Source organism: Manis pentadactyla, chromosome 10 (genome assembly GCF_030020395.1).
Source record: "Manis pentadactyla isolate mManPen7 chromosome 10, mManPen7.hap1, whole genome shotgun sequence".
In the NCBI taxonomy this organism is placed as follows: Eukaryota; Metazoa; Chordata; class Mammalia; order Pholidota; family Manidae; genus Manis; species Manis pentadactyla.
This window is the reverse complement of record NC_080028.1, coordinates 89899734-89920493: the sequence shown is the minus strand read 5'-3', so window position 1 is coordinate 89920493 and position 20760 is coordinate 89899734. Positions and strand designations below refer to the sequence as shown.

Genomic DNA, 20760 nt, shown 5'->3' with positions numbered 1-20760 from the left:
TTTGGATATTAGCCATAAATATGCATGCTTGTGCAGCTTTATTTTATTTTTATTTCAGTTTTATAGATGTATGATTGACAAATAAATTGTAAAGTATTTAAAACATATCATGGTGACTTAAAATTACATGTACATTATGAAGGAGCTAGTTAATTAAACACATCCATCACCTCACATATTTATCTTTTTTTGTGGGGAGGGGACACTTAAGTTCTACTTTCTTAGCATATTTCTTATTCAGCCAAGAGAAAGAAATCCTGCCATTTGCAACAACATGGATGAAACCTTATGGAGGACATTATGCTAAGTGAGATAAGCTAGACAGAGAAAGACAAATACTTCATGGTATCACTTACATGTGGGATTAAAAAAAGAAGTCAAACTCTTTAGAGCAGTATAGTGGTTTTAGGGAGGCTGAGGGTGTGGGAAATAGAGATAAGTTGGTAAAAGGGTACTGCTTTCAGCTATAAGAATGAAGAAGTTCTGAGGATCCAGTATAAAACATGATGACTGTCATTGAGAGAGTTTAATTTTAGGTTGTTTTTCTTTTGCTTTGTTATTTTCCACTTTGAGTTCTTTGGATCATACTTTTGTTATTCTTTTCAAACAGGATTATATCATATATATTACTCATCAGCTTGTTTTAACAGGTTTGTTCAAATACAATTTATATGCCATAAAATTCGCCTGTACTGTATATGATTCAGTGATTTTTAGTAAATCACAGGGTTGTGTGCCCATCACCACAGTTCAATTTTAGAACATTCTCACATGCCAGTGAAATCCCTCCTGAGCATTTGCAGTCAACCCCCCATTACCACCCCCAGTCAAAGGCAGTTACTAATCTGCTTTCTGTCCTTATAGATTTGCCTTTTCTGAATATTTTGTATAAATGCAGTCATACAATATGTAATCTTTTGCATTTAGCCAAATGTTTTAGTCTCTGACTTAGCAAAATGTTTTGAGGTTCATCCAGATTGTGGCATGTATCAGTAGTTTAGTCCCCTTTATTGCTGAATACTATTCCACTGGAGAGATACATATTTTATTTACCATTTACCATTTACCAATTAAAGGGCATTAGTTTCCACTTTCTGGCTATCATTATTAATGCTGCCATGAAAATTGACATATACACCTTTGAGTGGACATCTGTTTTCATTTTTTCTGCTAGATACCTAGGAATGAACTGCTGGGTCATGCAGTAAGTTTGTTTTACTTGAAGATACTGCCAAACTGTTTTCCAATGTAGCTGCACTATTTTACATTCCCCCAGTGATGTATGAGGGTCTAATTTTTCCTTATCCTTGCCAACATTTGTAGTTGTCTCTCTTTTTAAATATAGCTATCCTTGTGGAGATGAGGTGATACCTCATTGTGGTTTTAATTTGCATTTCCCTAATGACTAATGATGTTGAGCATCTTTCATGTGTTACTAGCCATTTGTTTATCATCTTTGATGCAATGCTGTTCAGACCTTTTGCCCATTTTTTAACTGTGTTTTCTGTCTTCTTATTATTGACTTTTAAGGTTCTTTATGCATCCTGGATACAAGACCCTTCATCAGGTATATGACTGGCACATATTTTCTCCAGTCAGTTGCTTGACTTTCCATTTTCATCCTGGTACATTTTGAAGTGCCAAGTTTTTCATGTTGATGAAGTCCAATTTATCAGTTTTTTTCTTTCATGGATCATAGTTTTGTTATTTTAAGTATGCCTCTATGAGGCTCGTTTGGAATTGTGACCATTGGCTACGTATCATGTAACCATTATACATGGTATAATTGTAAATGAAATTACACTTTAATTTCTTAAAACAACAAAAGTATGTATGTACCCAAGAACTCTGTCTATCATAAGGTCACAGACTTTCTTCTATTTATTTTCTAAAAATTGTATAATTTTAGCTCTTATGTTTAGATCCATGTGATCCAGGTAACTGTTTTGCATGGTGTGAAGTAAGAGTTTCTTGCACGTGGATATCCAGCTGTCCCAGCACCATTTTTTAAAAAGACTGTCTTTTCCCCACTGAAATGCCCTGGCACTTTGGTCAACAATCAGTTAGCCAAAAATATAAAGGGTATTTCCAGACTCTCACTTCTGTACCTTTAATACTGTGCCTTTGTATGTCTGTCATTATCTCAATACCAGGCTGTCTTGATCACTAGAACTTTGTAGGATGTTTTTAAAATTGGAAATTATGAATCCTCCAACTTTCTTCTTCTTCTAAAGATTGTTTTGGCTATTTTGGGTCCTTTGCACTTTCATAGAAATTTTAGGATCATCTTGTCAATTTCTGCAAATGAAAAGTTGGCTAAGATCTTGAAAAGGATTCCATTTTTTTTTAAAGGGTTGCATTTAATCTAGAGATCAAGTTGGATAGAATTACAATCTTAATAATGAGTGTTCAAAGGCATCAATATGGAATGATTCTCCATTTGTTTAGAATTTAATTTCTTTCAAAAATATTTTATAGTTTTCAGTGTACAAGTCTTATACATCTTTTGTTAAATGTATTCCATATATTTAAGTCTTTTTGGTGTAATTGTGAATGAAATTACATTTTAATTTCTTTTTTTGAATTGTTCGTTGCTGCAATATAGAGATATAATTGATTTTTATATATTGATCTTCTACCTTGTGATTTTGCCCAATTTGTTTATTCTAATTAGAGTAAATCAGGAGCTGTTCTGTAGATTCCTCAGGATTCTGCATATAGGATCATTCCCCCTGTGAAAAAGCATGGTTTTGCTTCCTCCTTTCCCATGTAGATGTCTTTTATTTCCTCTTCTTGCCTGATACAGAATTTTAAGGAGTAAAACTCACCTAATGTCCTGACAAATGTTCATGACCACACTTGTAGATGAGGGGACACATAGCCCATGGTAAGAATTCCAAACGAGCCTCATACAGGCAGAGGATAAATTGGTCACTGCTCTGCTGAGGAGCAGAAATGAAACTTTGCGTCAACTTGTGGTTTCATGAGTTCCCTCTTGGTGCGTGGTTCTTTTGGCAGCCTGAGCAGAGATACATGGTAACTCCTGAAAATAGCGTGAAAGGTCCCTGAGTAGGTAACGATAGACGCCACACATCCTCCAAGCTCGTTTATGTAACGCACTGGAAAGCTGTTACCTCCAACCTACATGTTGTCTTAACAAGCATGAGTATTTGGTTTTCTAGGCTTTTGTTTTATTTTGTTTTGCTTTCAGTTTTTTGTGTGTTTTGTTTTTGTTTTGGTAGCTATGCTTTATTTAGGAAGGGACAAATTTATTTAAGAAGAGCTAAACCAACAGTTGAACACAAAGGACACCGAAAAATGAGAAGGTGGTAGCTGGCGGGGAGGGAGGACATCCAAAGGCATTAAACATTCCATCTGTATCTCCTCGATACCTACTAGTACAAGCCTTGTACTCAAGAACTTAAAAGCACCACTGGCAGGACAATTAGAGGCAACTTCCCAGCCTTGGTAGGCCATGAGCAAGCCAAAACCATGATGACCCCGTCCATTTTGTGGCTGGTGAATCAGATTCAAGTGTAATATTTTGTGATTTTCTCTATGAAATTCCAGCTCTTTAGAGTCAATACATTGTTCTAGTCTTTCAGGATCTCTTTGGATTCTGATTCTAGTTTCTGAGCTGAAGATTAGCAAGTAAGCTGAGCAGTGATTTCTCACAGCATTAACTCTGTGTCCTCACAAAAGTTAAATCCCATTCATGCAAAATGAGCACACTAGCTCCCATAACTTCTTAAAAAGTTCCTCATCAAGACACATAAGCAAAAGTCATACAGTAACAAAATAAAATGCCTCCATCTAGGTAGGCTTCTCACTGTTGGAGTGGGAATTTACAGGTAAACAGGGAAGAGACTAATCCCTGTGGACATGGATTAGAGTTGGAGACATTAGTATGAGCTCATGTTTAGTTTAATATAGATATAGATGGTTGCATACAGAACTACTCACAGATCTGTTTATCTGCAAAGATTAATATATGAGCATATATATCTGTGCCCTGTCAGCTAAGACAGCCTAAAAAAAAAAGACACCCCAGTAGCAAAAAGCATGCCTTCATCCAGATCGTGGTTTCTAACACCAATCTCCAGCAAAAGGAAAGGTGGCTCCTAAGAGAAATGGCTGATTCTAGGATCAGCCAGGAATATTTTATGGTGCCAGAAAGTAAGGAACTGCTAAAACAGGAGAAAATTTATGGAGAAGATATATCAAAGAATCATAGGAGCCAACTGAAGAATTCTTAATAGCCAAACTTGGAACGATTTAAGAAAATAGTAAATAAAGTAGAGCCATATTTTAACCCAAAGTATAAAGTAGATATCCATGATTCCATAATGATACAAATAAATTAATAAATGTGACAGAAGAGATGAAACTCCCCATGCAGAAGAATTCCAACTAATTCATGCAGGTACTTCACCCTTAAGGAGGGGGAACAAAACCCCATTCTTCAGAAATGGTCTGAATGGTATTGGCTGCAGGGGGGTGGGGTGAGGGGTGTCACTGTACAGTGGAGACACCTGACAGTCACTGCTTGAGCCTCAAGATCAAGGCCAGCATCAACAGTCACCAATCATGTTGGTGGAATATACTCTTGATATTATATAATGAAAATGACATTTCACCTCCCCAGTTTTATTATAAGAAAACAACAAATAAATTCTAACAGTGGAGCATTCTACTGAATAGCTCAATACTTCAAAAAAATGTTAAGGTCCTCAAATCTCAAGGAAATTTGGAGAAATTTGCCCCAGTCAAGCCGAGCCCAAGGAGACAAGACAACTAAATATAATGTGCTATCGTAAGTAGGATCCTGGACCAATAAAAAAAGTAAAAACCAGGGAAATCTGAATACATTTGGTTCATCACCTGTAACAAATTCACCATACTTATCTTAGATGTTAATAATAGGGGAAACTAGGTGTGGAGTATATGGGAATATTCTGTACCATCTTCCAGTTTTTTTGTAAATCTAAAATTGTTCTAAATATAAAGTCTTTTTAAAGAGAAAAGCAACGTCACTCCCAGTTTTGAAAAACCTTAAAGGGCTGGCATCAGTTATCTGGAAAATTTATTTGTGAGGAAAACTTATTCTGTGATCATGATAGATAAGTGCAGTGTTGCTGCATTATCCCTGCCTCCCTGAGAGAGTTAATGTTTCTAAGAGAAGAGAAGAGGGTGGGGGAGTGTTGTGGGGAGATGTGTGTGTGTGTGTGTGTATGTGTTTAAACAAGAGGAAAAATCGAATTCTAAATTGTTAAAACCTCGGAGTGGAACTTAATCTAATTTATAAGCAGTTCCACTAGATATGTGCGAAGATTTTTTGTTGTTATTGTTAAAGAGGAAAACTAGTTTCAGGCATTATTAAGCTTTTTTCTCCTCCCAGAAGCTAAGAAAACCATCTGTGAGAACCTGTTTGCATCTTTGTTTTCTACAATAAAATGCAAAATACTTCTTCCTGTTAGTGGATTATACCATATGTCTCTCCCTGTAACAAAATCAGCGTGTTTATTAATGAACCCAATCAGAGGCAAAGATTTAGAAAGATTTAAGGAACTGAATTTTCCATTCAACACTTCAGCAAAAGAAACTTCTAGTTAGACATCATTGCTGTGTTTGGAAAACAGAAGCTTTGTTTCTCCTTTAAAATCAACTTACTTGGCAGGGGACAGAAAGCAGGAGAAGAGGCCTTTGAAAAATTTTTGTAAAAAAAAAAGTCTGCATTTAAGAATGGCCTCTCCTGCCTGATGATTCCCCTACTGATGTATCCACAGTTTGTATGTGATTAGTATTTCATTTGATCAGTTTCCTTTTTTCCAGACAGACTAATTAAAGTGCTCGATGGCCCAAATCTCCCATATCTGAAGTCAGTGACAGGCCTGTAGGCTTCATGGAGTGACAGGAAGCAAATGAAGTAGTTTTCGCCATACTGGCAAAGCAGCCCAAGGTACCCATAATGGAAATGTCTGAGTGTTCCAGCACCAGCTCTCCCTGGCATCTGAATAATCAAGGGAGTGGTGTGATCAGGTGTGGCACAGGCATTAGAAAAGAAAAATGTCTCACCTAGCACCCTCAAGACTGCAGTTCACATACTGGGGCTGTCAGGGACCAGGCAAGAGGCCTGGAGCCAATGACTTCCTCTCTCTAGACCCCCTTTGCCCATCTGATAAATGAGGATATCAGCTCTGCTGTTCCTTTATTTCTGAACTTGTGGAATAGTGGACTAGGCAGCAGAGACCATAAACAGTGGAAGTCTAGAAAGCCAGCCCCTGGGCAAATTGGAGGGTAGATGTTTAGTTCTGCTTGTTCAACCTCCATCCAAGTGTTCCCTCTGCTTGATGGTGTGGACACAGCCCCACAAGCTTAGTTCTCATTTCAGTGCACTCATTTGTCATGCACTGTGGCTTCTTAGAAGTCTTATAAGAAAATGAAGCCCTCATTCCCTGGGCACAGCTTCAAGGGGAAAGGTGCCTGGTGAGCCTTGGAAGGGCAGGGGCAGGCCCCGGGCCCCTGGGAGGCTGCGCTGGGAGCACCACCCTACCTTCCTCCTGGGGTCTGTGGGCTGTGTTTCTGGGCTGGAGTCATGATACACACAGCTCTCAGCCAGGCAGCTCCCCAAGTGTCCTCTCTGTCCTTGCAGACATCACAAAAAGTGACTCCTTGTTCTGATACGCTAGAGCAAGTGAAGCCAGGGAGGAGGTTTGGGCAACATTTATAACTAGGAGAAGAACCATTGGCTCATACAGGGAAGGAAGAGCTAGACATTTACAAGCTAATGGTTTTTGAAACGGTTTTTTAAGGTTGTATTTGGCAATCCTCATGAAAAGGCCTCTTGACCGCCTTCCAACGGCCCCATCGCTGGGATGGACACTTATCAGTAGCCCCCAACCTGACCAAGCCCCCAAATGCCCTGCCACATATACACCAATAAGCCACATGTCCTCAAGGAGTACTATTTGGCCCCCAGATGCTCTGGCTTGTCCTGAGATCTCTCTTACCTCTGTGGCTTTCTCTCACCACAGGATCTGGCCTGGTGGTAGAGGGATAAGAAGCTTAGCAACAAAATCTGCTACCCTATGAGACCAGGCCAGAGGTCAGGAGCTCCTGAGCCTGCGAAGCTGTCCACGAGCCAGGGGTGTGTGACTGATAAAGGCCCCCACCCACCCCTGGAAGGTCTGAATGCTGAGTTCCCAAGTGACTGTCAGAGGGCAGCCCAGATGGACACTGATCAGCTGGCACAGTGGACAGCTGGCCTCCAGTGGTGAGAGTGCTGAGCGAGGAGGCATGGTTAAAGATTTGAGCCCATGTTAATTGATTTTGCTCTACTTCATCTTTGTAGAATTTTTTTAGTTTGATTCAGCAAATATTTGCTAGATTTCTGTTCATTCCAAGTAACAGAGCTAGGCACTGTGAATGCAGAGATGGATGAAATACGCCCCTTTCCTTGAAGAGACAAACGTGAACAAGTAACCATCATTCATTATGACAGATACTAGATTATCTGGAAGGAACAGTAGAGACAGACCCGGATGAATTGTTGGAAGCATGCTGTTAGAACAGCACCAATCTATCTTCCCTAGACACAAAACCCTCAGAACCAAGACCCAGCAGGAGGAAAAATTCCTGTGCTTGTTAGAGCAGAACTTCATTAATTCTTTCAAGGAAGGTTAAAACACATAACTTGAATAAATGATTCCATGAACAGATAAATTTGGGCAATAATGGGTTAAATAAAGTTAAACATGCTCCTTTCACTGATAGTTTGTTTTTAACTGCAGGACTTCTCAGGACCTTGAGAATGCTCAGCATAGTTGATGAATATCCCAGAGGAGGATATGGTATGGTGTTGAGGGTTTTGATTTGGGAGCCTTTTCCCACAAAGCATCTTTTTGGACCTGAGACCCTCCTGTCCTTGGCTCCAGCACAGTGTCTTTGGCACTGAGAGCTTGTGCAGTGGCACTCCGGCCCTGGCTCCCTCACTATGGCTGCAATTGCATGGCCTTGGGAAATCTAACCCTCTCTGACCCCATTTCCTCACTGAGAGAACATGGTAGTGACATTGGCCTATCCTACAGGATTGTTATGGACCATGATATCTGAAGCAATTTGTACTAATAAGGGCTAGGATGATAATTGCTGCATAGTGACAATTATAGTTATAATAAAGCCCTCCAGGCCTTAATTAATTGACTGCTCTGAGACTTGTGACCTCTCCCCCTTTCCTGAAATTTCCCTTTCCTTATGCTCTTTACCCACATTTTTGGTCTACTTCTTATAACTATCCCTTAAAATAAATGTTGGCATCCTGGAAGCTTCTGTTTTTGGATCCTTCTCTTTTCACTATGGACCATTTCTCAGAATTTCATTGTGTCAACATTCCCTGTATACTGATGGCCACCCATATTTCTGTCTCTAACATTAACTGCTCTGGATGCAAATTGCCACTTTCTCACCAGGTATCTGAGTGTAATTATCTCCAGCTCAACACCATTACATCTAAACTTTTTACCATTCCCCACATACTCTGCTCCTTCATAACTGCATGTTCTCTTAAGTGCTGCTGGTGAACTCCTATGCATCCTTCAAAACCCAGCTTATCAGAAAGCGCCAGATTCTGAGCAATGACATGCTGTTATTCCCAGTGTCTCCTCCTTGCTTACTTCCTCCTCTGCGCTCCCAGAGAACTTTGTACCTACATTTAATGTGTCTCATATTGGCATTGTGGTTTTCAGTGTGGGTTTTCTGAAGCAAAGGATTATGCCTTACTTGAATTTAAATTCTCATCACTCAGCAGAGTGCAGGGCACTTGGTAAGTCTGTTAAGTTGGATGCTTGTACCTCATTCTAGTCATGCCTGTGCAACAGAAGAGGGTTTCATCTGTAATGCCACATCTGGCTTTACACTGGAGGCCTCAACCTGCTGGATACACAGATTTGTTCTTTTCCCCTCTGGCTAGAGCTTGTAGGCACCCAGAGGCTCGAGATCCGCAGAGGCTCCTGAGGAGGCCACAGGCACCTCTGGCTGTAGCTTTCCCTTGACTCTCAGCTGGAGAGTGCTCCCAGCCTTGATTGGCAGAGGTGAGCAGGAGGCCCACTTTCTCCTCCCCAGCTTGGCTGAGTCATGTTGGTATTCTGGCGGCGTAGCCATGCTTGGTATTGAGCACATGCTTTGCAGATTAGCCTGTTTGTATAGCCAATCGAACATGTGCTCCATTAAAAATTAAAGCATCCTGTTTTTAAGGATGGAGCAGGAGACATCAGCTGCCACTGTGTAGCAGACATGCAAAGCCCCAGAGCCCATTACCATAGGTTACAGCGAATGTTAATCAGTGCCAGTGCAGTTAAATAATGCAGTTCGTGCAGATGGCAGCTACTACATCTCCTCACAGATGTGTCCTCAAGTCCCGGCGGTTGTGTATCACAGGAGTTGTCGGGAGCAGTCAGATCTGATGCTGACTGTCAGTGCCACCTTTTGTGTTTGTGTGCATCCACCAGCCAGCTGAAGGTGATGATCAGGATGACTCCAGGCCCTTCTTCCAGCCCTGCCAGAAGCTGGAGCAGGGAATTTGTGTGAGGCTGATAGGAAAGCAGGAGTATTTTGTTAGACAACCAAGAACACCCAAAGTAGAGCTCTCCGGTCTCTTCCATGAAACCTTCCCCAGCTGCACCCTGTGAGGGGCGTCCAAGCAGGTGGATGAGGGCAGTCCCCCGCCTTCACTCTACGCTGCTCCCCGTTGTTGGCAGGCAAGAATTTCCATGTGTTCCATGTCCCTTGCTTCCACAAGTGCAGGGAGGCCTCACGGTGTCAGAAGGTGGAGTTCCCACAGCTCCTCCTGTGCGGAAGCGCCTGATTCTGAGCAGCGACATGCTGTTGTTCCCTCAGCGCAGGCGCCTGGCTCTGTGGCCCAGGCGTCCCTGCCCACGGGCCCCTGAGCAGGCCCTCTCCCGGTCCTTAGAATTAAGGAGCGAATCCCCACTGCGCTGCCAGCAGTAGGAGGCGCCCAGGACGGCAGGGGGCCACACCGCTCCCGCTGTGGAGCCCTCCCCTCACCACGGGGGCTGTCACCGGCAGCTGCTGGGTGGCCCCTCGCGAGGGCAAGCCCGCCACCGCCACGGCTCCAGAGCGCCCAGGGCGCTGCCTCCCCACCACGGCAGCAGCAGGCACAGTGACTGAGCCCCGCCACGGGGACACTGGGTTATCAAGAGAGAATGGAACTAGGCTCCAGGTAATCAAGTGTGGGAAGTTTTTAAAGAGAAAATCAGGGAGATGTCTCCTGATATAGTTAAATGTTTTACCTAAATGTATAAGCTTCAGCATCCTGAAAAATGCACTATTGTAATAAAACCCAATCCCGAATATTATCAAATATGTGAGGTTATAATGAAGCAATGAAAAAAATAGAAAGAAATTTTATTCATCTTATTTTCTTTCTAGATTGTCATCCTACACTGTATTCTTCATTCCCAGGATAGTAGATTGCACATTGTGAGTGTAATGTGTTGCTGTATATAACCGTAGTTGTAGAAATGAGGTGCAGGAACCAGGGTCTGGCTTTCTCTCTCTCGCTCACCTCTCTTCTAAATTCAGATACATTGTTCCTCTTTCATCTTAAAAAATGCTGCATTGAAAGCCATGTGTCAGTTGATATCACTGCCACTCTTTTATGTCTGCCATCCTCACCCTCATGTGTTAAAGATTTTACCATCTAACTCACCTCTCTTTCCACTAAGACTCAGCATACATGTGAGCAGCCCATCTGACCCTTAGGTCTCCCAATTCCTGGCCTCCTGGCACCCACCTCAGCCCCCATCCCCATAGCCACGCCCTATATCTGGTCCTTACCAATAATTATACCAATTTTTAAATTGTGAGTTCCAATAATTGGAGGCAAGGACCTGGTCAAGGAACTGAGGCCAGGGTGCTCAAAGCCCTCCGTTGCCTTCTCTTCACATTTAGAATTATGATCCCTGCCATGTCTGATGCCAGCTGACTGCTCCAGTCTCATCTCCTACCCCTCTACTCAGTCACAGAGGCCTGTCCTCCCAGTAGGCCGAGCCTGTTTGCACCTCAGAAGTTTGTTCTGTCGGCCTGAATGCTCCATCCCCTTATAGGGTCATTTGACTCATTTCCCTAATCCATTAGGGTCTCTCTATTTAAATGTCACTCCTCTGGGAGGCTTTACCTGGCTGCTCTGTCCAAACAATAGTACCTCCTCTACCCCAGATTCCTTGTATCTCCTAATCCTGCTTTGCTTTTCTTCATAGCATTTAGCCAACATTTGCACACACACCTGCACCTCCACTTATTCATTGCCTGTCACCACTGGAGTGGTGGTGTCTTGAGGACAGGGATTTTGCATTTAACTTTATCACTACACCCCCTGTGCCTCTAATGGTCTTGCATAGGAGAATTAATTAGTGAATGGTTGAGGGGAGGATGGAAGAAGTGTGTGCCAGAAGCAAATTTTGGAAGTAGGGCTTTATGGAGGCAGGTCATTTAGAAATCTTTCTAGGAAGTTATCAAAAGCATATTTTTCATATATTAACATTTTGTAAATGAGCGAATTTCAGTTCCAAAAATTTGAGAAAGCAGAAGAAATTATTTTCCTAATATTTTGTGAAATACAGGACAGACTATTTCTTCAAGCTGCGAGACACCTCGTACTGGCCTTCAAAGCTCCCAGTCCCTGTGTCCTTCAATGGTGGGTGCCTCTTCTGTTTTTTCCCGAAACTTTCTTTTTAACTGCTAATTTTGTCCTTTGGCTGAAGACTAAACAAAGTTTCCTAATCCCACAGCAGGCAAATACAGTTGATGTTTTTAGTGGGTTTGGTTATATACTTGAAAGCAACTGATTCAAGTAAAAGCACAATGGGGGCAAAAAATGAAACCATGGCTTAAAGTCCCAGCCATGCCAAAGGGACCTTCTCTGAAGTACTGTGGCATTTCATTCTCGTCATTTCTTAGGATATAAATCATAATACTGGTCCCCTTTACTTTAGACAAGTCAGACTCTGGGAAGTTTTAAAGGTTTGTATCTGTGAGCAAAAGGGCCATTAAGGTGGCTCATCCCCACTCCCCTGGTTTGGAAGAAAAGCTCCAGACCAGGGCAAGGCTATCATCATCTTATCTTATAATTTCATCTCCATCAGTCTTTATCCTCCCTTTTCTGAATCTCAGCAATGAGGTCATAGCCTCCCTCTCCAGATTTTCTAGTTGGCGTCTTGTTTTGCCAATAAAAGCTCAATTTCTTCCTGCAGCCAGTCTGTTACCGAGGCCCTTGCTCTGAAGACCGTGTGGGCCTCTGTGCCAGCTGAGATGCTTTGGGCTGCAAGTAACAGCAGCTGAACGTGGCCATAAAACAGGGATGTTCAGTTAACTGTCTCACAAAGTGAGATGTCCCACTGAGGGTTGGACAGCCATCTCTGAGGTTTTCTTTGCTTCACCTTCTGTTGGTAAGATGGCTGTCTCAGCTCCAAGCATTGTATGCCCACCCCGTATGCCCAAGGAAGGAAGAGAGCAGACCTACCCCTTCATTGCATCTTTCTTTTAATTAGGAAGGAAAATCCTCCCCAGAGACCCTACAGTAGACTTCCCTCACGTCTTATGATGACCTAGCCAGAAACAGGTTACATGTCCACCAAATACCAGTCAGAAGCACATACAGATTAGCTTAGGCCACTTGATCATCTTCTGTGCACATGGCTGTCTGATACCTGAACAAAGCTGGGGTTTACCAATAACGAGAAACAGGACAGATTGCTGGGGAGACAATCACCTCTGCGGTACAGCGGTACACCCCACTGCTTCTACTGGGAAAAACTCCCTCCAGGGGGAGTAGTGGATTAACCTCAGGTCTGTTTTAATTGAGTAGAATATTATAAAGCACTTAGAAGTGATCTTAGAATACAAGCTTATTTATAACACACTGTCCATTTACGTACTCTAGGATAGCACTTACCACACAGCATCATGATCCTGTATCTATGTGTCACTAGGGGCTTCTGATTTCTTGTGTCTAGATCACCCAGTACAGTGTCTAGAACTTAACAGAGTTAAAGGCTCACCCAGTGTTTCCTGAATGAATAAATGATCAAATGAATGAATGAACAAACAAATAAATGATGAGTAAGGTATTCTTGAAGCCATGGCTTGTGAAGAAGAATTGAAATAATTATAAATGTTTATCTGGAGAATGAATGAATGAACAAACAAATGAATAAGCAAATGATGACAAAGATGTTTGGAAGCCATATCCTATAAACTGTTCAAATGACTATAGATGTTCACCTAGAGCAGAGAAGTTTTGAAGAATACAATGACTTTTTGCAATACAATACTTAAAATCCTTTCCAGTGAAAGATTGGAATTAGTTTATGGGATCTCTTAAGGGTAGAACTAGGAAAAGTAGGTTGAAACTATGAGGAGACAGAAAGTTCTTTCTTGTGTTGAGCTACATACAACCCAGAAGTGGAGCTGTGTAAACATGGAATTAACTTCCTGAGGAAAATGAGCTTGCATTCACCAAGCACAGGACAAGGCCACTTGGCAGGAATATTGGAAGGGGGGTTTCATTTGTCATTGGAGATTGGGCCAGATGATGCTTATTCTCTGATGTACCCTGGCAGTGATGGGATTCTCTGAAATTTTAAGAAGCAAAACTCTTACACTAAATGTTGAAATGAAGAAAGTGCAGTAGTTACTTTTGAAGTAGCAAGAGATTTTATGATAGTATGCAATATCTTCAAGTAATCCACCTGTATCTTTTATTCTCAATTATATGTGCTGTTCTTCTGTTGAGCCCAATTGTTTTGATAGGAGGAATTCTTTAAAAAGAAAAAGGTGTTAGTTAGATTTTTTTGGTTTCAAACCAGTCTTAATGGGATCTGCTCCTTGCTTCAGGACATCATCGTGTTTGTGTGTTATTAAAGTTAACCCGGCACACTCATGATGCACTACAGAGAGAATGAAGAGGAGCGCTCAGCCTCAGGGGTTGGGGAGCAGGACTGGGTGCAGTGCAGCCCTTCACTCAGGCTGTCTCACTGCCCTCCTGCAGAACTGAAAGTCAGAGGAAAGCGATGGGAAACCAAGAAACTGCGGGACGTCATTCAGTCTTGTAATTACGGTGAGGAGGTGTACTGCATATGTATGTTCCCTCCATAAAACAGGTGTTCTGCCCTTAAAATGGTAATTATAGACTATTTCAGATCAATGATCTTCACTTATTTCATATCACTGTGGTATTTTTTCCATATTTAACTACCATGTGATGTAGAAAGCTTGCTCACCCTTGAAAACATCAAAATGCATATAGATTTTCTGAAATAAGCCCCCCTTCTGGAAGTATTTTGTGGTTAGTTTCAGAATGTAATATCCTGAGGAAGGTTTAGGTTGGCCCTTTATTTTGATATAAAATAGAGTAAAATCACTGTACGATGAGTGATTTTACTTCCATTAGCCTAATGTCTTTGTGGTTTAATTTGAGGCCATGTGTAGATTATTTTTCTTGCATTATTTCATCAGCTGTCGGTTATACTAATATTATGTAATTCATTCAGTGCTGTGATTTTTAAAAGACATGACTGGAAGCACAGAAGGCAGTTTTTTGGAAGTTTATTTAGATGATTGTAGGGTATCAGACTGCTTCAATTTTCTTCACACTCAGGGTCTGAAGGGTCACTTGTGGATCGCACGTGATCTTGGATGCTCAAGTGATTATTCACGACTGTGTTTTTTATACCCAGCACATAAAAATATATCTGCAGCTTCTTTATTATCATCCTTTGAAAGACTGTGTCTTGCCTGTGGGGTGTGCAATTGTGTTTGCTACTTAGATTACAGGATACATGATGTATCTCTTATTTAACGTGAATAGTAACCCTTTTAAGGAGATTTTATTTCAAGCTTACTCTATTAATATATTCACTCTTGGGCTTTGATTACAATAATGCAGCAAATTTACGTTTGCATATATAGTGGGTATCATTCAGGAAATCATTTGAAAATCATTCATGAAACACAAGCTATGCATGTCTTGTTAGTCCCTAATGGTTATATGGAAATTAGAAATTCTCTGCTCTTGTATGTGAATAAATGATTGAGATCCATGGAAGCATCTAGAAAAGCAGTTCTTCAGTTTGTTTTGAACATGAGGATAATTTCATTGTTAAAAGTTAAAAAGAATGAGATTCCTTTTACCATCTTGTAATTCTAAAAATATAAAATGTAGGTACTGAAATACATGTCAGTAAAATGATATAATGTCTAGGGTTGTTTTAAAATTATCTGGAAAGGTGCAAGTAGTAGGGATGAGTAAGGTATATAAGGAACAAGGCTGACCGTGAGTTGATCATTGTTAAAGCTGGGTGATGATAAATGAGGGTTTATTATTACAGTTCTTTCTCCTCTAATACATGTTTGAAATTGCCCGTTAAGAAAATGCACAAGGAATGAAAAGTTACTGTGAATTTAGCTGTGCTTTTAAAAAGAAAATGTATTTTTAATCACTGAAGCATCTCTATATGTTTGAAAAAAACAGTAGTTATGTGAAAGTAGTGTCTAACTTATTGAGACTGGAGACAGAGCTTTGTGCCCATGGATCCTGGAAGTTCTTTGCTATAAATATTAGAGTACAATAGAGAAGCAAGGTCAAGGCAGCTTGGTACATACTGTGCACACAACCATTGAGTGCATTCCAAATGATGTGACTCTTGGCTGCAGAAGCACGTCTCTAGGAAGGTGCTGTTCCCGCATTGCTTAGAAAAGACAGTCCCCCATGGAGGAAGGTGATGCTGCCACTCCAGCAGTGGTAAGAGTTAACCCAGAGTATGTAAGGTTGATGCAGGTTGGAAATTCTAGAATAGGAAGCAACTAACCTAACCCATTCAGAAACTCACAAACCTCCAAGTAATAGCAATTTTACTTTAATTCAGCCTCTACCAGATTTGCCCTTGGCTACTGTCACCCATGCCAAATTACCAACAACTTCCTTGTCTGTCTGACCTCAGTCATGTTGACCTATTCCTTCTGTCTCCTCCCCAATCAGAATTTAAAAACATCTGCATTATATTTTGGCTTCTATGAGGATTGGAAAAGAAAAGCATATTTGCTGTCTTTTGTCCCTAGCCAGTTTTGATTAGGACCTTATTTCCTTGAAAGTCTTGGCCTAGAAAAGCATGCAGGTGAAATTATTCTGAATTTATAATTACACACACTTAAAATCTTAGATTACATGGGGATTGGATATCTAGAATGAATCAGCCGTAGGAAAATGTTTCTTCTTAAATATTATTAAATATTGGAACATTATACAAAGATAACATTGAGATTTTTAATTTGTGGTTCAGCTCTGTTGCTCACTTAAAGTTTAACTATTTCCCACTGTTTAAATATCTCTATCTGATCTCCTGTGCTAACCTATCATGTCCAAAATATTGAAAAACAGATGAATGATCAAGGAATTTAAGGAATGCTCCCCCTGTGAAGCCAGAAGGATGTTCTTGAGGGAAAAAAAAGAACGCATGAAACTTATTTAACAAGAAAGATTTGAGTCAGGTAATCTACATAATATATCCGCTGGCATTAAGGCTGTCATCTTGGTATTGCATTTCTGGTACGAATTTCGCAATAGCTGTCTTTCACTGTCGGTTCTAATAAAGAGTGTTGGTCAGCTTAAATTCCCTGGGAGCTCAGAGTTATGTTTTGTGAACTGCATGTGCCTGAGGCCCCTCATGCATGATTTAAACTGCTTTGTAAATGTCAATAGGTGGAAAAGCATTGGATCCCTTGTAGATTTCTCCAAATCCTCAAAGATGTGTATGCCATGTATAAACCATGCTGCACTCTCAAGGCCATTGCTGCTTTTTAGACTTGCCTAACTGGGGGTTTAAGGTATTGCCAGAAGCAAAATATCAGTGTGTGCATGTCTCGATCCAACTGGCCAATGAAACCCTTTATTAAGAAAACCTTTGCACCAGAGAAACATCTCCAGTGACCTGAAATGGGCACATCTCATGAATGTTGAATGTTCTTCAAACTCTATTTCTTCATTCTTCACTTTTCAAAACACGCATTTGACTTGATTGAATTTACTGATTCATAGTACTACATTTATTCCATGACAGCTATACGGTGCTGTAGAAAGATATTTACACCAGGAGTTCTCAGACGTGAGTCCAGTCCTGGTTCTGCCATGCTCTGGCTGATCGGCCTTGGGCAAGCCACTGAAACTTTGGGGGCCCTTCTTTTTGGATCCACTGAGGCTGAACCCAGGAGGTTGAATTAAATGATCTCCAGTTATTCCTCTCCGCTCCAGCACCAGGGATTCCAAGAGATAGTGACAGCCAGCCAGTGTGACACTGTTAAAGCTCTGGGAGCACATGTGACTTTCTAATTAGGCTTATTCTGCTCTCTTCTGGGCAGCAGAAAGTGCCAGCAGGAGCCCCAAAATGGCCAGCAGCGATCATGTAAAGAGGCCTCAGTGTCAGCCTGAAGGCTCAGCAACTCATTTTTGTTCAAAGCTCTATCTTGTGATGTTTTCCATTGGCCTGAGAACAGTGGGGAGGGTGCTCCCCTGACATTTATGCCCCACAGCATGCCCCACCCCAATTATATTTCTTAGGTAAAAGGTGTTCTCTCATGTCTGAAGAGGCCAAACCAATGGTAACAATGGTATGGCCTTCCAGGGTGGAGGACCCCCATTGGAGTACAGCCCCTAGCCTGGCTTTCTCAGCTCTTTCTTACTCATTTTTGTACCCACAGCTACGCACAGTGCCTGGAGACAGAGGTGCTTAGGAAATGCATGCTGTGTAAACATCACAGGATGAATTCACTGAGTCAGCCTTCAGGACGGAGGTGGCCCTTTTGTTCTTCCTCTTTATTTTTGATCCCTACATAGTTCTGAATGAGTTGCTTTGATCTTTTCTTTCCACATGTTCTAACTTAGTTTCCAACAGTATCTTTCTTGAGGAGACAGTTTTGGGGGGCCAAGGAGGAGTTCTTGTGGTAGCTCTGAAGCCGGCCTGCCTGAGTTTGAATCCTCACTTTCCTCTTACTCACTGTGTGACCTTGAGCAGTTAACTCTTCTGTGTCTCGAGTTTTAATCTGCAACGTGGGGATAATGTGAGTACCTGTCTCATCAGATGTGTGGAGGTGCATGATGCACGGAAAGCTCTTAGAACAGTACCTGGCCTATGGAACTGTTAGTTGTTATTAATATTGTTTTTTCTTGATGGTTTTATTATTTCTGAAAAGAGTTATTTAAATTGAACCTTTTAAAAAAGAGAGAGCCAGGGCAGTTGCAATCAGCCTGGAAAAAATTCACTTGCCTAATTCCTCAGACTCCACACCAGTGAGGAGTGGTCTAAAGTAGGCAGGGCTGGGGACCTGGGGATTGCCTCGCAGGCCAGGTCTGTATTCACGTGGTTATCTTGCACTGCTCCTGGAATACACCATCTCGATGGCCACATCCACGGCAGCCACGCCAAAGCTGATATGGCACTCTGCAACCTGGAGAGCCCTTTGAAACACTGTCATGGCCAGTGTTCCATTTGTGTGTTTGTAGAATGTCAAGTAAGCACATTCTTTGTCACCCTCTGACATGACCTCAGGGTTACTTTCTGTGGTTGTTGACAAATTTTTAGACACCTTGGTTTTACCAGTGGAAACCTTGAAGAGTGACAAATGGTTCTTGGAAGAGTTGGTACATACTATAAAATGTCAGCTGGCTCCTTTATAACCCAGTGATGTCCAGTGTCTAAGCTGTGCTATCAGCGTGGTCTGTAGATAACACACCCTCATGATGCGCTGCTCTCCCCAAGTACTTTCTGCAGCTATTCTGGTTGAAGACTCAGTTGACATCTGTAATAGATATCAAATGGAGAGCTCTTATTTTATCACTCTCTCTGTTTCAACACTGGTGCTCCCCGTGGACTGTTGGAAACAGGCAGCCAGCACATTATGGGAAAGGTGACTTGCTTGAGTCCCTGTGCCCTGAGGACATTATTAAGTGCTGGGGAACCTTGTTAGCTCATAAAGTTGGTTCAAACCAATTATTGCTGTGCTACCATTACCAGTGCAAAGAATGTAACTCTTTTAAATTCTTACCCATAAAGCCGATCTTTCCATTACATTATATCATAGAACAGAGCTTCTGATCTAGCCACAGTTGTATCCCACTGGCTGCAAAGACTAAACACTGCATTTGCTGCGCAATATTGGTTACCCTTCAGTGCTTCACGGAGGCAGCAAGACTGCTATTTATGGATTTACTTTCTGTCTCCCTAGTTCAGCACAGTCAGTTCTGACACACTGTCCCAGTAATCTGATCAGCCATGCTGCTTTTAAATGAAGGTCTAGGCCTTGGCCTCTGCAGAGAGGGTGACAGCTGTCAGATACAGATAGCAGGCTACAGATCCTGGCTGCTAACACCCTCTCATTCATTCCCGCTACAGATCATTGACCACAGCTTGAAACCGTGCTTTACAGTCGGCCGATTAGTTGGCAAGATATCTACATACTGTATTAGCAAGGTCAACCACTGAGATAAAGAAAAAAGTCAGCCCCTGCACTATTTTTAAACCATTAGCCATTTGTTAAAGCCAGTTATTTTGGTACCTGTCTCTCTTCCTGTCTTTTTTTTTCTCCCTCAGAAACAAAACTGAAGAAACTTGTTAAAACTCCGTCAGAGTTCATGAAGACAGTTCAAATCTGAGAAGGTGCAGTCTTTCTCAGAAACCCATCCAGGCACTGTGGAGGAGAAAACAGTGTAGCCACGGTCACTCCATGTGCTCATCAGCTTGTGTTCAAAGACCCCAGGCCAGAGATCCCTGATGGGAGGCCCCCTGGCCTTGGAAGTGGGCGAGGCAGGTCTGGCCTGGACAGAGCTGAGTTAGGACTCACACAGGATTTCACTCTTAAATGAGATGGTTGGTCTTCACTGGCGGCTTAGATGGCGGGGCCTGTTTTGCAGCTCCCCCAGCACCTTGTATCTGGTGTTCTGAAGCCTGGTGTGGTTCAACCTGCCTCATGCCAGCCTTGCAGAAGAAATTATACCCTGGGAAGCCTCTCCTCATAGAAGTGATTCACTGACTTCTTTGTATCCAGTGAACACCCATGGTGTTTCAGAATCAACACAAAGGACCAAGCCTTCAATCTTCTCTTTACACAGAACAGTGTCCACCTACAAGGTCCCAAACTCTGTTTTACCACCTGCCCCCGCTCCTCCCGCTCACCTCTCCTCCTCCTTCCTCCCACCAAGCATTCCTTTACCTTTATGACAGTCACGTGTCCTTCACCTGTTTCCGTTTTCCCCTAAGACCTAATTATTCTGCTACGTGGACCCTCCACTGCCTCTGTTGTATTTATTCCCTTCCGTCTTTTCTGGGATCGTGTTGTGTCTTCTTGTTGCATTCTCACCTTCTCTCTGATCTCTCCCCTTTCAGTCTCTACTCTTTGGCTGACTTACAACCAAGTTCAGTTTTCTTAGGGTTCAAGGGCACTCAAGGCCCTTGACAATATGTTTTAGTTGGCTGGCTTGTAGTTAACCCCTACCCTGTTTCTTCTCTGCCTCCCTGACGCCTCCTGCACACATTTACGGACCACACCCTGCATTGTCCGGCTTCTCTTGCAGCTTTTGCTCCTCTCTTGCCCTGGAGAAACTTGATAATGATGTGTTAGTAGACTTAGAACACATACTCAATAAATACTTGTAGAATTGAGTGCGTGAATGTCAGATGTTTGACTTTGACATTA

General features: G+C 41.9%; 1 protein-coding gene and 1 long non-coding RNA gene across 5 annotated transcripts in view; one reads left to right on the top strand and one right to left on the bottom strand.

Annotated features, from left to right (window-relative positions):
• AUTS2 (activator of transcription and developmental regulator AUTS2) overlaps window positions 1-20760 on the top strand; it is a 1225237-nt gene that overhangs the window by 1015436 nt on the left and 189041 nt on the right. The gene's annotated exons all lie outside the window — the stretch shown is intronic.
• LOC118923719 (uncharacterized) overlaps window positions 17845-20760 on the bottom strand; it is a 26729-nt gene continuing 23813 nt past the window's right edge. Inside the window, exon 3 of the long non-coding RNA XR_005029302.2 lies at window positions 17845-18867. This is a non-coding gene — a long non-coding RNA (uncharacterized LOC118923719). The remainder of the gene's footprint in view (window positions 18868-20760) is intronic.